The following is a 16,496-nucleotide window of genomic DNA, read 5'->3' as shown; positions in this document are numbered from 1 at the left end:
AGATGCATGAAGGACAGTCAAACATCCTTCTGACACTTAAACATCTGGCCAAACCTCTGGCTGCACAGTGGTGGTTGTAGGGAGTGACACTGAGTGGCAGGTGGCACTGTAAAAAACAACTCGCCACCATAGTGCCACACCATATTTATAAACTGGTTAATCTAATTTTGTACATTTTAATCAATGTGATAATCAATAAGATCAGAACAGAACTTCAATCTCTCTCTCTCGCTCACATACATCAGTACTGGATTTGAAAGTGGTTTTCTCACCAACTGGATATGACAAAGGTGGTTTCATGACCTGCTGATTGTGTATTAAATACTGGTGCTTTTCTACCCCTGAAGCACAACTTTAGTCTGTTCTGAGAAGTTCCAGGTCTCAGACAAATTGACAAATCTGAAAAAAAAAAATCATAGGAAAAAACAATAAATTTATTAAATTATTTTACAAAATATATAAACTTAGGTTGGCTCTCAAACAGAATCATATTTTTAGCTTTAGCCTCTTGTGAAAATAAGTTTAATACCTGTTCTGTATGCCTAATGGTACACTGGGTACTTTTTTAGTTGAGACTGTATAATTGCAAGTGCATCATAAATGTATTTAATTTTTCAAAACGATATTAAAATTTAATTTAGTACTCTGTGTGTCAATACAAATGCTTGAGAAAAACAACTGGTGGTGAGTCTTGAATTTGGGAAATGAGGAAGTTTTTAACATGCAGTCTGTTGTTTTATGTAATTTGTATAAGTCAAGTACATCATCAAATAATTGGACTGCATGAATTTAATTTTAAAATTAAATATTTCATGTGATGATAAACCCTTTCTCCCCCGCTGGAATCCATGCCCCACCTTTGCCACCCGACAAAAAAGTCTCTATGTCCACCACTGTGACTGCTTCGTGAGGAAACAGATCCAACTGTTCAAACCCCTGACTGTTCCAGCTCAAAACAGTCGAGCCAAACTTCACAAAGGTTGAAGCAAACTTGCAGAAGGTGAAACTTCAGAATGCAATGTATCATCAAGCTTGCAGATTCGTCTGCATTGCTGGGCTCTCACTTTGTCCTTGAGTAGCAGCTCATTAGGCTGCATGTGCCTGAGGGAGCTACTAAAACGAGCAAACACTTTGTCCAGGCATTTATGGCTGCAAACAGAGCGCACACATTAGTGGGAGTACAGATGGAAACTGGTGGAAATGGAAACTGAGGCGCCAGGTGTGGGGTCTCTATGTGTTCTGAGAAAAGACAGTTTTAATCCATCATTATTCATTAACCCACAGTGCAGGAGGGTTGGTTAGTGTATTTAACGTGAGAATAACTACACCTGCTGGGCTACTAGTTTTCAATCAGTCTTTTTCACTGAAGAGCAGGAGTTTGAATCAGAGCTAAATGAATTAACTAAATGCAATAATTCAAAATGTGCATGCATCTGTGTGTGTGTTCATTTGTCTATAGCATTAGCAAAATATCTAATGAGCCACTGGTAAGATTATAATAAAACTCTCAGACAGTAATTAGTAGAGTACCTCTACAGTTAACTGGTTTTTGGAGTCAGCTCCATTCATGTGGATCAACACAACTAAGTGACCTTATCAAATCCAGAAATGGCTCTAAATCAGTCAGTTTTACAATTATAGAGCTAAAACTGACAGTGGTAATAGTTGAGATTCAGTCCTAACATGTACTCTAAGCACTAACTGGTCATGCAAGATCTGCTTTCAAAACTTTGCCATTAACTTGGCCCTGTGATGGACTTGTGACCTGAACAGGGGCTACCACGCCTCTTGCACAGTGACTGCTGGAGACTGGCACCGGCTCCCTGCAACCCAGAAAGGAGAACCGGGTGAAGAAAACTGATGGATGGATGTCATTAACTACTGGAGTCAACTGAATCAGTCTGTTAACAAAATATCTCATGAGCCACTGGAGAGAATTTAATGAAATTAATAGAAAGTAACCACTCGATATCCATATATGCCAACTTCATTTACAAGGTTTGACCAAAACAGCTACAACTGTTATTTCTCAGCATAAGATGATCTTAGTTTAAAAGTTGGCAGGAACGACAGTGTCAAATATGCATTCCTTCAAAAAATGCTAAGCATTTATCAATTCTGTTTATGATTTTTTTGCTGTCTACAAAGAGAAACATAGTTTTTAAGCTGTGGATTTGGGACAGGTGTTGGATACAGACCCCATGAGTGTTCCAGATTTAAACCATCTACCTTGTTTATATATTGCACCGCCCCAAGCATCATCTCTTTTTCCCCAGCCTCATTGCTTTTTTTAATAATCTCACAAACACACCAATACCTGCATCTGCCCACCCTCACCTGCACCTCAGAGTGCTGCAGCAGAGGCCGGCACAGGCATGCACAGATGCATCTGAAAACACAAAGATAACTGCAGCCCGGACGGTACTAATAGCAAGCCTCGGCCTGGCGGATTAAAAGATTAATCCTTCACAGGCAAGAGGGGGTGAGATGGGATCGCAGCAGCAGCCGGGGTGCTGCATGGGGGTCTGCTGAGCAGAGGTTTGAGGTGTGTGCAGGAGAGAAAAAATGAGTCACTCAGCTATTTAAGAACAGAGTGTGAACACAGTAGTTTGCACCAACTGAAAGCTGAATGGTCTCACCAGATGGTCATGTACAACCTTTACACCCACAAATGTAGCTATCTCCTCTGCCTTTTTTCTGCTATCTTTGTTGCTTTTGTCTCTTAGAGCTCTTGTCTGCTGAAAATGGTCGAAAACTCAGAGCTTGCAAGTTTTGATCAGGGTAAAATACATTCTCGTTGAGTGGTTCAATAGATTAACTTTTGGTGCGATAAAGACCCAGTGAAAGGGGGCAGAAAGAATAAAAGGAACAGAATCACAATTTTGTACATACAGATGGAAGCAGGGTGATGGGAGAAGAAACACAGACAGGAGGGAGCCATAATTTTGCTGACCAGAAAAGGAAACCACTGGGAACTCTGGAGTGGGATTAAAAGAAGAAGACAGGTTGATAAAACACAGAGACGAAACAGGAAGACAGCATTTACATCAGGTCTGTTTTAATTAGTGTCTCTAAATCTAAGGCGGATTTTATAACAATGCATTTTTTTCCTACTTTTATAAATCGAAATTATGACTGTTTTGCTTTTCAATGTTACTTTGGATCAAAAAAGTATGAGAAAAATAAAGTTTTCTGGGGTTTAAATGAGAGTAAAAAAAAAGAAGTGAAACTTCTCAAACCAAGTGGGGTTAAATCTTTAAATATGCCAGATTGTTTTACCAAATCTCTAGATGCGATTACACTCCATTTCTGCTAAAGATGCTCTAAACAACACAGATATTTGAAAACACAATTATCAATCTGGCTAACATGCCCTAAAGTCAGCTAAGAGTCAGTAGCTCCCCATGACCCTGCATGGAAAAGTGAATAAAATGAAATGGGTGAGTGGATGGATGATTTGATAATGCTGGGCTGGAAGCTGAAATGGCAACATTCTAATAAATACAATAAGTAGTAACTTCCGTCTTCATAACTATGATGGCTGATTTACAAAACCCCTTTGAGCTTTGTTCTTGTAGAAATGTTCAAACCTGCACACCCTTCAGAGTGCAAAATCACTCAAAGTGAGCCTGCATTGCATACTCTGCCCAGGGTGAAATCATTTATATTCAAAGCAGGTTGACGGCACATCATCACGGCTTCCAACTGACTTCAAAATCCCTTTCAGCATAAAAGGGAGTCCTATACAGCAGGCTACCAGGTGGGAAAAGCAGAGTGCTGTTTCAGTCTTTTCATTGAGTCCATCTCTGTCATTAATTTGATTTTTTCCCCTTTTCACCCATGTTCAGTTACATCAATTTCCAGATTTCAGTTTTGTCTTTTATTCCTCTCAATATAAGCTGCATCAATTATTTATCAAAACCATTTATATTTGTCTGATCTTTGATGTTTGCCAGCCAAATACACAGTGACACCTGACTAGTCATTTCAATCAACGTAATAAAATAAATGGAAATATAAGAAGCTTAAAAAGCTTCCCTATTTTCCTCTGAGACAAGATATAATTTTCCAGAACTGTCAAGCAAACCACTAGAAGAAAAGTCTGCTCTCACTCTGCATCTAAACCGCTGGCTGAAAGCTTTGCTCCTGCACTTTGTAAGAGCCTAAAGACACGAGGAACTCCAGTAAAATAAAGGTAGATTCCATCATCCTGTAAAGGATGTTGGACGTGGAGATATTTCTTGGCAAGCTGAGATAAATGATTTCATTCTGCAGATATTTGTCTACTAAAAACAGCAAAGATTTCTGCAGAAAATGTTTGTCAAATCCTGACTGACTAAAAAAATACAATATTTCTGCTATATTTGAGCTTAGTATAGATCATATCAAATCACTTTAAAATATCTGGGGAAAGATAGATCTATTAATGCCATATACATGCAGCAAAACCCAAGCAAAAAAAGTCTTTGACATTTTTCAGATGAAGTGGCTCGCATCCGAGCATCGGTCAGAAGTTATCAGATGTGTTTTGCCTCTTCCTGCCCTCATCGGATCCTGAAAGCTTTCTTTCCACTGGAGGATAAAAGAAACAGAAGCCATACGATCAGAAACACGATCCTTTCAGACTCTCGTTACACTCTCAAGTTCTCACTTAAGAATGCTCCGCTCCTTTCTCTTATTACAGAGAAGAGAACACACATTATCAGGAGCTGTAATCAAAACACAACTCCCATTCATCCACATTACGTTAATTGAAAAGCTACTGATACTGTCTTGTTTCCCAGTTATTCTTCAGTGCACCATGTTTTCTCTCTTGGATTTCACTTTTCTTTTCTTTATGAATGCGTAACGGCATGTGTAACATTTGTTTTTCAGTGTCTTGGACCCAAAAGCAGAATCAAATGATGCTGGTGAGGTTTGTCTCATGATTCGAGCTTGACAGACAAATCCAGGGCTTGGACATTTCTTTGACATGACGTCTCAGGTAGGCTTAGTGTAAATCTAGCAACAAGAATACTCAATAAGTCTTACAGCAAAAAAAAAATGAAAAGTGCTTGACCAGGTATGTGTGAAGGAGGTGGATTAGAAATTGTGGCTGTGAACTGAGAATTGAAATTCTGGTTCTGCTTTTGAAATTAAAGGGGTAGTCTGGTCATTTTTAATGTGATGCTACATCAAATATCTATTAATAATAAGCACCTTATCAGCTGTGACATCAGTCATAGAGCACGGATTATGGAGAAAAGGACACAAGACTTCGTCTAGGCAGCTAATGTTTAACCATATGAGGGCTCTTGAAAGAATGCTACATTATTTATTATTAGACCTCTGCACTGAACACAGATAGACCATGTATATGACACTGGTGCTGACTGAGAGGCTGCAGAATGTATCAGTTAATTTTGATAAACTTTTGGACTGACTTGATGAGCTGATCAGGCGGACTCAGCGTATACAAAGTCTGTATTCAACACACTTACAGTTACGTGGCAACACAAACGCTGTACAAACTAATGATGTCATGCAAAAGTGTAGAGGTTTAATATTAGAGGTTTACATTAACCACATCGAGATTATCCCTTTAGGCAAACTCATGGCAGATGGAAAAAGGAGAAAGGACATAACTTTCAAAGCAGAAGCAGAGGGTTTTAGTTGTATATTTAGCTGTTATTGGTAAACATGAGTCTTAAATTTGTAAGGCTCATGTTTACTAGTAAAGTCTTAAATTCTGCTGACATCAAATCATTAGCCTTATTTCACAATTCAGACTTTTTTGAATAATGATACTGAAAATGTGGAGTATGATAAATCCAATCAGATCTGTAATGTGCCACCTGGTAACTCAGAAACGGGTGCATGAACTGCATGAGCATGTCTATATTATGCAAACCATACATATGCCGATGAGCATGCCACAGCATACTACTCTGGTGATCAGAGCTGCATTTTGTTTTTCTTTGGTGATGATCATCTAACCATTCTGCATTCAATCTGTTGTCATAGTTCTGTTTCAGTATGCTGATCTGATGCTGTTCTGTTTGATGATTCTATAAGACGATGGAGTTCTTCTGCTACATATTAGCACATAATCAATAGGCCTATCAAACACTTGGATGCACAAATCCAATTGAATTCTGACTCATCTAAGATGTCTCTAATCCCCCAACTTCATCAGAGCCATTTTTTGAAGGCTAAGAAATCAACTTACCATAGAAGGCTGTAACTTGGTTTTCAAGTGCATGGGAATTCTCCACAGGGAATTATAACGGATGTTTTGCTCTGATTTGCATACAAAACTTGCATCTGCGTAAATCAGTTCTCAGAGTCTTATTGGTTACGATGAATTAGCTCATTTTGTGTCATCGTGTTTGTGCTGTAAGCAGGCACACACAAACTCTCTTCAGTCTGCCGGTCATGTGTGAGCATATTTGCCTGTGACAGCAGAGCGTGCCGCTCCGTCCTGCCGGTGGTGTTTGCACTTTTCCCAGCTTAATCCAGGCAGCCCGCTGTTGTGAGAGTTAGCTGTTCGCACTGTTAATCAGTGTCGCCTCTAAACATGGCAGCATGTTATAATGCAGGTCGAGTTGTCATTCTTTAACACAACTGGCCTTGGGTTCTTCCGGGGTGAGGGAAAGGGGTCGTATTTTAACGGCCAGGGGGCGTGCAGGCAATCAGTCACCATGGCGGAGGGGAAGAGCAGAAAATGATTGAGGGTGCTGAGACTGTGCTAACAGGAGGTAAGCGCAGACACCGTTTTGGTTTATTGAATCCTTCTATCATGGCAGCAAACAGTGAAGCATATGCTCACGGCTGGTTAGTATGAGACTGATCGCACACACCAGCTTGTTAGTTTTGTCTCACTATGACAACAATGTGGCTGTTCATTTTTTTTTTCTGACAGCCTTATCAGTCTTGTTAGCAAACAGTTTGTCTCTAACACTTCTTCTGCGTTTTGATTCAGTGAACATAAAAATCTTCAGAAAGATAAAACAAGCGAGTCATCAGAAAAAAGCACAGCATCATCAATAGAAAGTTGACAATGCTGACTTTTCTCTGCTGTCCTTTCTCTTCTAATTGTTGTAGTATTCTGAAGCACTGTGAAAAATGACTTCCTAAAGCACAGAAAAAAGACAAAGCATTTTGACAGAAGCCATTTAGGTCTTGTTTCTGTCATCTTTTGGGCTCTGGCATAGTTACAGTTTGTGTACTCGTTGTTTAATGGACTCAACCTCGAGCTCTCGCTGCTTGTTAGGCACAGGTGTTTTAGTGAAAAACACAAACAACAAACTGGATATCTCTGGAGGATGGAAGATGGGAGACTCTAAGGAGCAAAGTAGAGGCAACAAACTTTCAGAATTTCTGAAAATGTCATATATATTACAAAACACTTTAGCTAAAATTTGATGTGGTCGTAGCAAAGCCAATCACAACACATACTCTGAGCGTGAGAATGCACACAATATTATTCTCAAAGTTTGGTTTCAACATGATCGTTTCTGAATACAAGAGATCTTAGTTTAAAACTAACATAAAAGGCGGTGGGTGATATGCATTCGTCCAAGGAATGTTAGGACTTTAATTCCAATATGTTATCTTTAGTTGATTTAAACTCCTTTACTAGCTAGCTGGTGAGAAAGGGATGAATGTAAAACATAATAGTGGTATAATATTTTGTTGCAAAAATGTTTTTTTTTTTTTTTTAATCAAACTAATAAACTAATCTTATAAACTAAAGGGAATGAAGGAAGGACGCAAAAAGCCCTACTTTAGAATAATCAAAACACACTATGTTTGTGTCAGCCAATTTGACCCAGGACTCAAAAGTCAACTCATAGGCGATGTTATGTTATGTGTTCTTCAGTAAAAGAACACACACACACACACACACACTCATGGATCCTCATCCGAATGTTCCTATGAAATCCCTCTCTGCATCCTCGGGTCCCTCTGCAACCCTGCACTCAGCCCGAGTTCAAACCGCCGTACTAATTAATTCCCTTCACAGAACACCAAGTCAAGAGTGGAGTGAAGCGAGCAGGGGGAGCCGTGTCGGTCCCGCGCAGAATAATAACAGAACGGAGAAGAACAGTGGGAAAAAACACAAAGATGGCTCACCCTCCACCATCCATGAACTTTCTCTGTGACCCTGATAACACTTCACCAGCAGAAACTGTTCAATGTTTCAGCAGCGATGCAGGCCATTCTCATTCAGCAGAGTGCATCTTATTGGGAGTAAAATGTACGTTACAAGGTGCTGAACAAGCCATAAATAATATATTATACCTTACATCTACAAGCCTGCTGCTCAGTTGATTTTGATTAATGGAGCTAACAGAAAAACAGGAGCGGAAACAAGCTGAAATGTTTGAGCTCAGTGTTGCTTCTATATACAGAAAGTGCATTAGATAGCTGGTCCTTCCTGTAATATCATGACTATTAACAGAATATAAAAAGCTGGACTTGAATCCTGATGAATTGGCAACAATTATGGCAAATGAACAACTATAGTATGAGAAATATGGGTATGCTAATTATCTATTTATTTGCAGAGACAAGCAGGATATTTGTGCCAAGTTTTAGTCTTAATTTAAGATAACTGGCCTCGGACTGCTTTATATTTGGCAGACAGGAATAAAATATTTCCTAATTAACTCTAGGTGATAAATTTCTGAACATTTTCAAGTATTCCCATAAAAGTTTTGTTACTTCTTACAACAATGAGTGCATTTTACTGAACAGCAAAAAGAAATGCATCACGGTAGGGTGGAAGGGAGTAGTTTTTACTATTTGAAGAATACCTTTTTGACCTCTGTCACTGAAAAGCAAAGAGGAAACAGTGTTCAAACAGCACTCAGACCTGTTTGAGCGAGCAAGGGAGAAAAAGAGATGAAACATGATGCTGGATGCACTTGATTTCTTTCAGCAGCCAAAGAAAAGTCTACTGAAAAACATGCTGCACTGAGAATTCAATGATCTTTTCATTCATCTTTCACCTTTTTTATGGTTGTCTCATGTTTTATAACTATCTCTTTTCTTGCTTTTATTTTAGGGTTTATTTTTGTGTCTCCCTTTTGTTTCTCATTTACTTAAAACACAAGTTATACATGTTATGAAGGTCGTATAATAATTGCAATTATTGTTTTTAATTGAACAGTACAGCTATAATAAAAGATGATTTAACACACAAAGTGGCCCATGAGCTAAAAAATACAGTGCTCTGTGTTATCAGCTGGAATTTAAACCCAAAGCTGCAGAAGTGTTAGCTGGTCCAGCAAAAAAGAAAAAAGTTTTAATGACTCTTACATATTTCAAAAGATGTTCTTTGTTTTTAATCCCTTCGTTCTTATTTACAAATCAAATTATTGCTTGTTTCAAACAACATTTTAGAGTAAAACCTGTTGAGTGCAGTAATTGGCTCATTTGTAACTTTTTGGCAGACATCTGCATCCTTACATTCTCAGTGCATGCAAATTCAAAATAATTTGTAGCGTTGCTCTAGTTTATTCAGTAAACTTGTTCTTTCATTTTTCTCATCTGTTTTTTTTTTGAAGACAGAAAAAAACAAGCCAGCTGAAAACCATGTTTGCGAGTCATGTGGAGTTCCATTTAATGTGTGATTCACAACTTTTTCCTTTGAATGTAGGAGTGTATATACTGTATATATAAATATAATTTTACCGTCCACCCCCGCAGATGGCCAGGTTTCTGCCCCAGCATTTGTCACTCATGATGATAAGCTGTCTACCTTCAATAAACATGTAGCCTCAGGCAAAAGCAACCAGCGTCCACGGGAAAAACAGAAAGCAAACATAAAATACAAAGGATGACTAACTGTGAAAACATAAACTGATGCTCACTATCATTCCTACACATTAAAACTAGACATAGGAAAGTAAATCACTCCAAGTTTTAGACAAATGGAAATGCAAGTAAAATACTGTAAATTAGAAGGCGTATGTTCACTTTATTTTATGTTTGTTGGAACAAAAACAGATGGGCAATGATCCTCACAGTCTGGGATAAAGACTTTTGGGACCGGTCATTTCTTCCAAAGAGAAACACAGATGCTAACATTAATGACCAGCTCACACTTTCTGATTTTTTTGCCAGTAGATGCCACACTGTGCAAACTTGAGATTCTTAAATTCTTACAGTAACCTGTGTTTCGCTGTTTGATGCAAAATTTAGAAGCCGGACTGTTCGACTTTTTGCTGCTGGAGATTAAAGTACGTCACAAAGATTTGACAGAGATGTCAGTCCAACAATAAAAGGAAAATAAGCACTGATGTTGATGCTCTAATTGTTACATTCAGACACTAAATAAAGAGGGAGGAGGATGAGGAAAAGAAGACAGCTGTTGACTCATGTTTGGGAAAAAAAATCAGCAGCAGTCACACAGCACAACTTTCTCCCCAAATTTCTGACACTGCTTGAAATTTGTCACGGGATGTCTTTGCTCAGGAGAGCGCTGAATTGGCTCCTGGCGAGCCTGTCACAATGAACGACTACAGGCTGCTGATTCAAGCTCACAGCCAAAGATTTTCTTACGTTTTTTTCATGACAAAATGTTTTTTGTCTAATACAGCTGAATACCACACAGTGTAAACCTAATTTAAATCAGTGAAGTCAGTGAACCAACACACATTAAATAGGTTCTGTTTCACCTATAGTCTGTATAATATTAGACTACTGGACCAAAACCAACAATCTCTCAGTCTTACCACCGATTTTATACTTCACATAGAAACATATCAATCTTTTTAAAGCATATGCATATTCAGTGTCAAGATGTTTTGATTTTTTTTATTTATATAAGCAGGATGTTCAATTGTTATGACTAACTTATTTAATACTTTGGCACTGAGGGGATGGATCAACTGAAGGATGATCCGCTATTGAATGAAAGGTGCTCACATCAATTAATGAAAATGCATTAAAAGCCCAATTTTGTCAAAAAAATTTAAATTGCCAACCTTCCTTTTTTTAGACAGTTTTTTCCATTTATCTCTGTTATCATGAGGTCACATCAGACATCTCAAACTGCAAAACTCTCCATCAACCCTAACTAAAGGGATCTTTTTTTGTCTGCTAACTATTCTACACCCATTTCCCTCTGATTAAAGCTTTTGGGTGATCAGGCAAAGTCATGCATCACTTATTGAAATAAATTGGGATTCCATAAAAAAAAGTGCTTTTAACTTTCTGAAGTGGCGGCTTGCTGTGAGACCCAACAAATGCAGCGTTGACATTTTTTGAATCACAGCTCAGCATAGAGGCTGTACGAAGCGATGGTTCTTCTTCTACATGTCTCTTTCTTCATAGAGTCACTTTAATGTGGCTCCCATGATAGGTTGAGTGATTCATCTAAAGAAATCGTAAAAAAAAATCTCCTTTTCTGTAAAATTACAAGTAAAATGTGTCTGTATATGATGAGGAAAATAACCCCATCAAGGAGTCTTTTTATTAGCTCAAGGGTAGCTTCAGTTTCATTTCTTTGCCTGAAAATGGGCCAGACCTGAACTGAAGTGTGAAGTCTGAGTCAAATTAGCATGACAGGAAGCAGTAAAGAAGATCACAGACCCATTCAGCCTATTCCTTATCGTGCTAAGACTCCATGGTTGGGAAGGTTTAATAAAAATCACAGCCTGATGCTTTAAAATGGTGTAACACTAACAGGATAATCCCCACGATAAAACACACGCACACACACACACACACACACACAGTTGTTTATGCACATACATTTGTCACAGAACTCATTGATTTCAGTCTCTCATATCCATATCCATCTTATATCTCATAACATAGTTCATAGAGCTACAGCACTGTGCAAAAGTTTCTAACCACTCCTAATTTCTTTATATTTTGCAGCCAGACCTTCTACCAGTCCTTCAAAGTGAGCTTGATCAACAGCTCTTCACGGTTTATAAAGTTTTTTTTTTAATTTTCTTTATTTGGATCTTGGTTGCTTTTCATTCATTCCCTGTCTAGTCCTTCTACCTGACTATGATAGCAGTATTTGTTGAGAAATAACAAAAAAGTGGACAAGTAGAGAACAGAAAAAAGAAGTGTCAGGCCTAAAAAATAACTTACTCTAGCATACGAATAGCATCTGAAAGTCTTGTTTTTAAGAAATAGGGGGAAAAAAATCAGTTAGGCACTGACACAAGACCTGAGAGATGAATCATCTTTCAGTGAATCTCAAGATTGAAGCTAATAGTCCTATGGGAATCACCTTCTTAGAGCTAAAATATTAGTTTCTGTCTGTCAGACTCATAGATTCATCTAAAAAATGAGAATGAATTGCATTTTATGACAACCTGCTGGTAACAAAGATCTTAAAAATCTAATACTTTTTATGTACAAATAATAGGTCGGAGTTAAGTGGCTTAACAAACCAGAAAATAACTTCCTTCTGAAAATGCTCAGGTATCGAACTGAATGATTAAAAAAAAAAAAGTCCAAAGAACAACTTTAAAAGACTTTCAGAAAGCCTGAAGAAGTACTGATCAAGATTTTCTGTTTTTCCCCTCAAGAAAATCTGGTTCCTTAAAAGAAAAATGTAAAAAAACAAAGGATAACTGCAGACTTTTGCACAGAAATGCATGTACACAAGAAAACACGTTAAACTAATGAATGAGCAAATAATGGTGGTGCAGAAGGACGTTTGCATTTCTCGAACATATCCTGCAAAATTTTCTCAAGTGTTTGTGAATAGCGAGTGGGAGGTTTTACTAAAAACCTAAGTGAAGTTCTCTTCTTTTAAGCTGAGTGTTTGAGAGATGTTCTCTTCCCCACTGGCCTGTCTGGGCCTGTAGAGCCATAGTTAATAATTCACACTGGGAACAAGAGGTCCATAATGACTTGCAATGATACAGCAGAGGAGAGATGCCTGTGAAAAGGAGCCAGGTGTGTGGGAGGAGAAAAGTCTACTCTCCCCAGCTCACTAACCCTCTGTCTTTCTCTGAGCCAGAAATCTGGGATCAACACAGACAGCGAGTGAGAAAAGAAAGACAATAAGAGAGTGTGTACACTTTATGTAGCCATGCAGGCTCTCCATGTGGGCCGGTAAGTCACACAGAGGATGTGAGACTGGAAAAAGGTCAAAGACTTGTTTACCAGCAGAGAACATCCCCTGTGTCATGTTATGTGCATGTTTGTGTGTGTGTAAGCTTAGTACCTGGTGGCTAAGGTTATTTTTTCATGTAAAAAAGTACATAAGGTTATAAGTGAATCTGCTTCCCCTTGGTGCAGTATGTAAATATCCTTTTACATGTGTTAAAAGTGTTTTCTGTTGAACATTTTGTCAGGGATTGTGGTAAGCCCACATGAAAGTACGCTCTGATTAAAATCAGTCCCTTGTTTTTAATAAGCAGCAAACTCAACACATGAAGAACATGTTTGATATAAAATATTGCACTGCTTGTTGAATGCACAAACACGCAATCATGAAATAAAAAAAATAAATATAGTATGATTAAATACAAAGAATTAAACTTAAATGATATGATATACACATGTCAGAAGTCTCAGGGTTCTGAAAGCATGTTTATAATCCTCACCTGGAGTTAATGTAAAGGTCAAAACAGTACTTTGCTCTAAATATAATCCTATCCTGTAGCCATGACTCCATATTCTCTCTTTAAATCCACTGACAATAAAGAAACACTTTCTCCCCAAGGAGAACTTTTTCCTACAATGTTCTTATTAGCAGCTCCTGTAAGTCACTTTGTTGTGCTCACTACTGTAAATCAAGATAATGGTTTGTTCAATGGAAAGCATGTCCTTGCTGATAGGTTTCCACTTAAGTCATTATTTAGCTTTGAGATGCTCAATGCATGACCAAGGCCACAAAACTGTACAATCGCACATACAATAGGACAATGACTCCTTCATGGTCACCGAGCTTATAGCTCAACAACTGATCCGTCCAACTAAGCTAAAGAGGGACGCAGGGCTGTACAATGTTTTCCACATTTTAGGTTTAAAGCAGGATGTGTCAGAGAGGTCACCACAGTAAAAACTGGCTCGTTGCAACCAGACATTCTTAACAAAGTTGTTTTTTTTGGGAAGGATAATCCACCCAACGTAGGATTGTTCACTCACATATTAGGAACATGAGTTGAGTTTAGATGGTCACAAAGATAGATAAGCTTCAGTGGCAATGTGATGTTGCAAAATAGTCCCTGTTCAGTTTTAACCCTCCTGAAGCTCTCAAAAGACAGAGATAGAGAGCGGTAGAGAAGCCCTTGTAACTTCGGGTCAGTTTGGTCCGATGGCCATGGGAGGGTTAAAAGACCTGCAGGTTAATGTGATAAACTGGTCGTTTTTTAAGTGACGTTCTGTCAAATAGTTAGTACCTTATCAGCTGTGACAAATTTTATGAAACGGGCAGAAGTCTTTGTCCAGGCTACATTACTGACTAGCCAAATGAGAGCCTGTTTCATAACATTTTTTAGACTTAAAAGCAACCGTTTTCTGTGACTGATGTCATAAGTACTAACTATTGATTACAATTTGACAGAACATCCTTTTAAAAATGCCCATACTATCCCTTTTACATATTTGAGGTGTGTACCTTTGAGGCTTGCAGACCTGAATTTTATTTGTCGTTTTGTCTGTAACAGTAACATTATTTTAAAAGTCAGTCCCTGATGTTCAAAGCTTTTAGGGCAGTTTCATTTTTTTTCAACTTATCTCCTGTTTGGAGGCAGTACAGTGAGGTTTACATCTGAAACTAAATCTACAAACCCCCTTATCTTTACAGCAATAACAATAAGTGGTTCAGTCTGCTCATAATTCGTCTCCTTTGTTTTACAACTTGTCCTTCTGAGGGTTCTTCTCCTGTGCTGCACTGATGCCAGTCAGAAAGCATCTGGGCTCTCAGAGGAACTTTGTCAAAGCAACGTTACAAAAACTCAAATAACACAAGTTATTATCAAATCAGCAACATACAATCAGAAAATAAATATAAAGAATGAGATGTTACTAATGAGAAATACAGCAACACATATTGATCAACGTGATTTCCTGTCCAAAGGCCCCTCATAAACGTAAACTATGACAGCAGTCCATGCTTCCATTGAAGATACTGTTGGAAAAAAAGGAGTAATTAGGCATGAAGCCACCATATGAGAGCCATTTGTTCTGCTATCTTCATATGCCAGAATAAACAGTTACTGTGATGGAGAGGCTGCAAGACTTTTATCATCCTGTTTTATCGCTCACACTATGGAACACTGAGAAGGAAGAAATGATGGAGGCAGCTGAAGTATGCAATATTTTTGCCATCTTTTTCACCATTTATGTCCTCCCATCTGTGCCACACAGCCTCTCTGTCTAATTTATTTTCTTTTACAGTTAAATGCGCCCTTCCTCTCCCTTTTCAATCTCTCCACGCTCTTGACTCATCATCTTCTTCATCTCCTCCTGTCCTCAAACTCTGCAGCCATCAGTTACCTCCCTCAGGGTTAGGCAGAGGAGAGAACCTTAACCCAAGCTTGTCAAGAGCACTCCTAACAGCTGTGTCTACATTTTTTGCTTTTCCACAGATGAAGGTGACACACAGTGAACTTACTGAGAGGCAAAACTATGCAGATTCATCACTTTTTATTCTAAAAGATTTAGCTTGCATGCAAAAACACATTTATTACACACAAGAAATAATGTTTTTATATTTTACTTCTAAAAAAAAATCAAGTAAAGTCTCTGTCAATCCTTCTTTTATCTCGTTACACAAAGAGGTGCATGCAAATATAAAAAAAAATTGTAGACACGGGCCAAAGTTTAGGTAATTCTTCCATTCAAGCACGCAAATTTATAAAAAGATTATTGTTGTCATTGTTGCATCTCTTCTCAGTGAGGAAAATTTGTTTTGATTGATAAAAAACAGTTCTGTTAACTGTTCATTTTTGTATGAGATGTGCTTAACTAACCTTACAGCGAGCAATATGCAAATATTTTCCTTGTTTCCATGCATATGCAAATAGATAAAGAAGAAAATCCTGGTCAAGGACGTTCAAGAGCATTTCCCTTTGCAAAAGAGAATGGCACTGATAGCTTTGACTCTGAGATGTGCATCTTTGCAAGTGTTTTTTTATAATCATACAATTACAATAGAACAAAAGGAAAATGTAGAAAAGCTCAAGAAGTAACATCATTTGTTAAAAGTTTATCTGCTTTGAAACAATTATTATTAAATGGAACAGAAAGTCTCAGCCCATATTGATAACAGAAGTTATGATCCTTGAAATTACTCCATTAAAGACTTTGTCATTGATTTTTTTTTTTCAAATGTGAGAATCTTTCCTGTTGTTTCTGTGAACCTTACGAAATTCGCAAAAGCAATTTCCAGAAGTGATATGAAGCATTTCTCCTCCTCATCTAAAGGAAACTTTTAATTCCTAGATAACTTTAATGAGGTTGTGATGTCTGCTTTTCACTTTCAGTGCACAACTAATGAATATTGAAGACTTAACATCAAGAAGCTCTACAAA

The sequence above is a fragment of the Kryptolebias marmoratus genome, linkage group LG11, assembly GCF_001649575.2.
Source record: "Kryptolebias marmoratus isolate JLee-2015 linkage group LG11, ASM164957v2, whole genome shotgun sequence".
In the NCBI taxonomy this organism is placed as follows: Eukaryota; Metazoa; Chordata; class Actinopteri; order Cyprinodontiformes; family Rivulidae; genus Kryptolebias; species Kryptolebias marmoratus.
Note: the sequence above shows the minus strand (reverse complement) of the source record.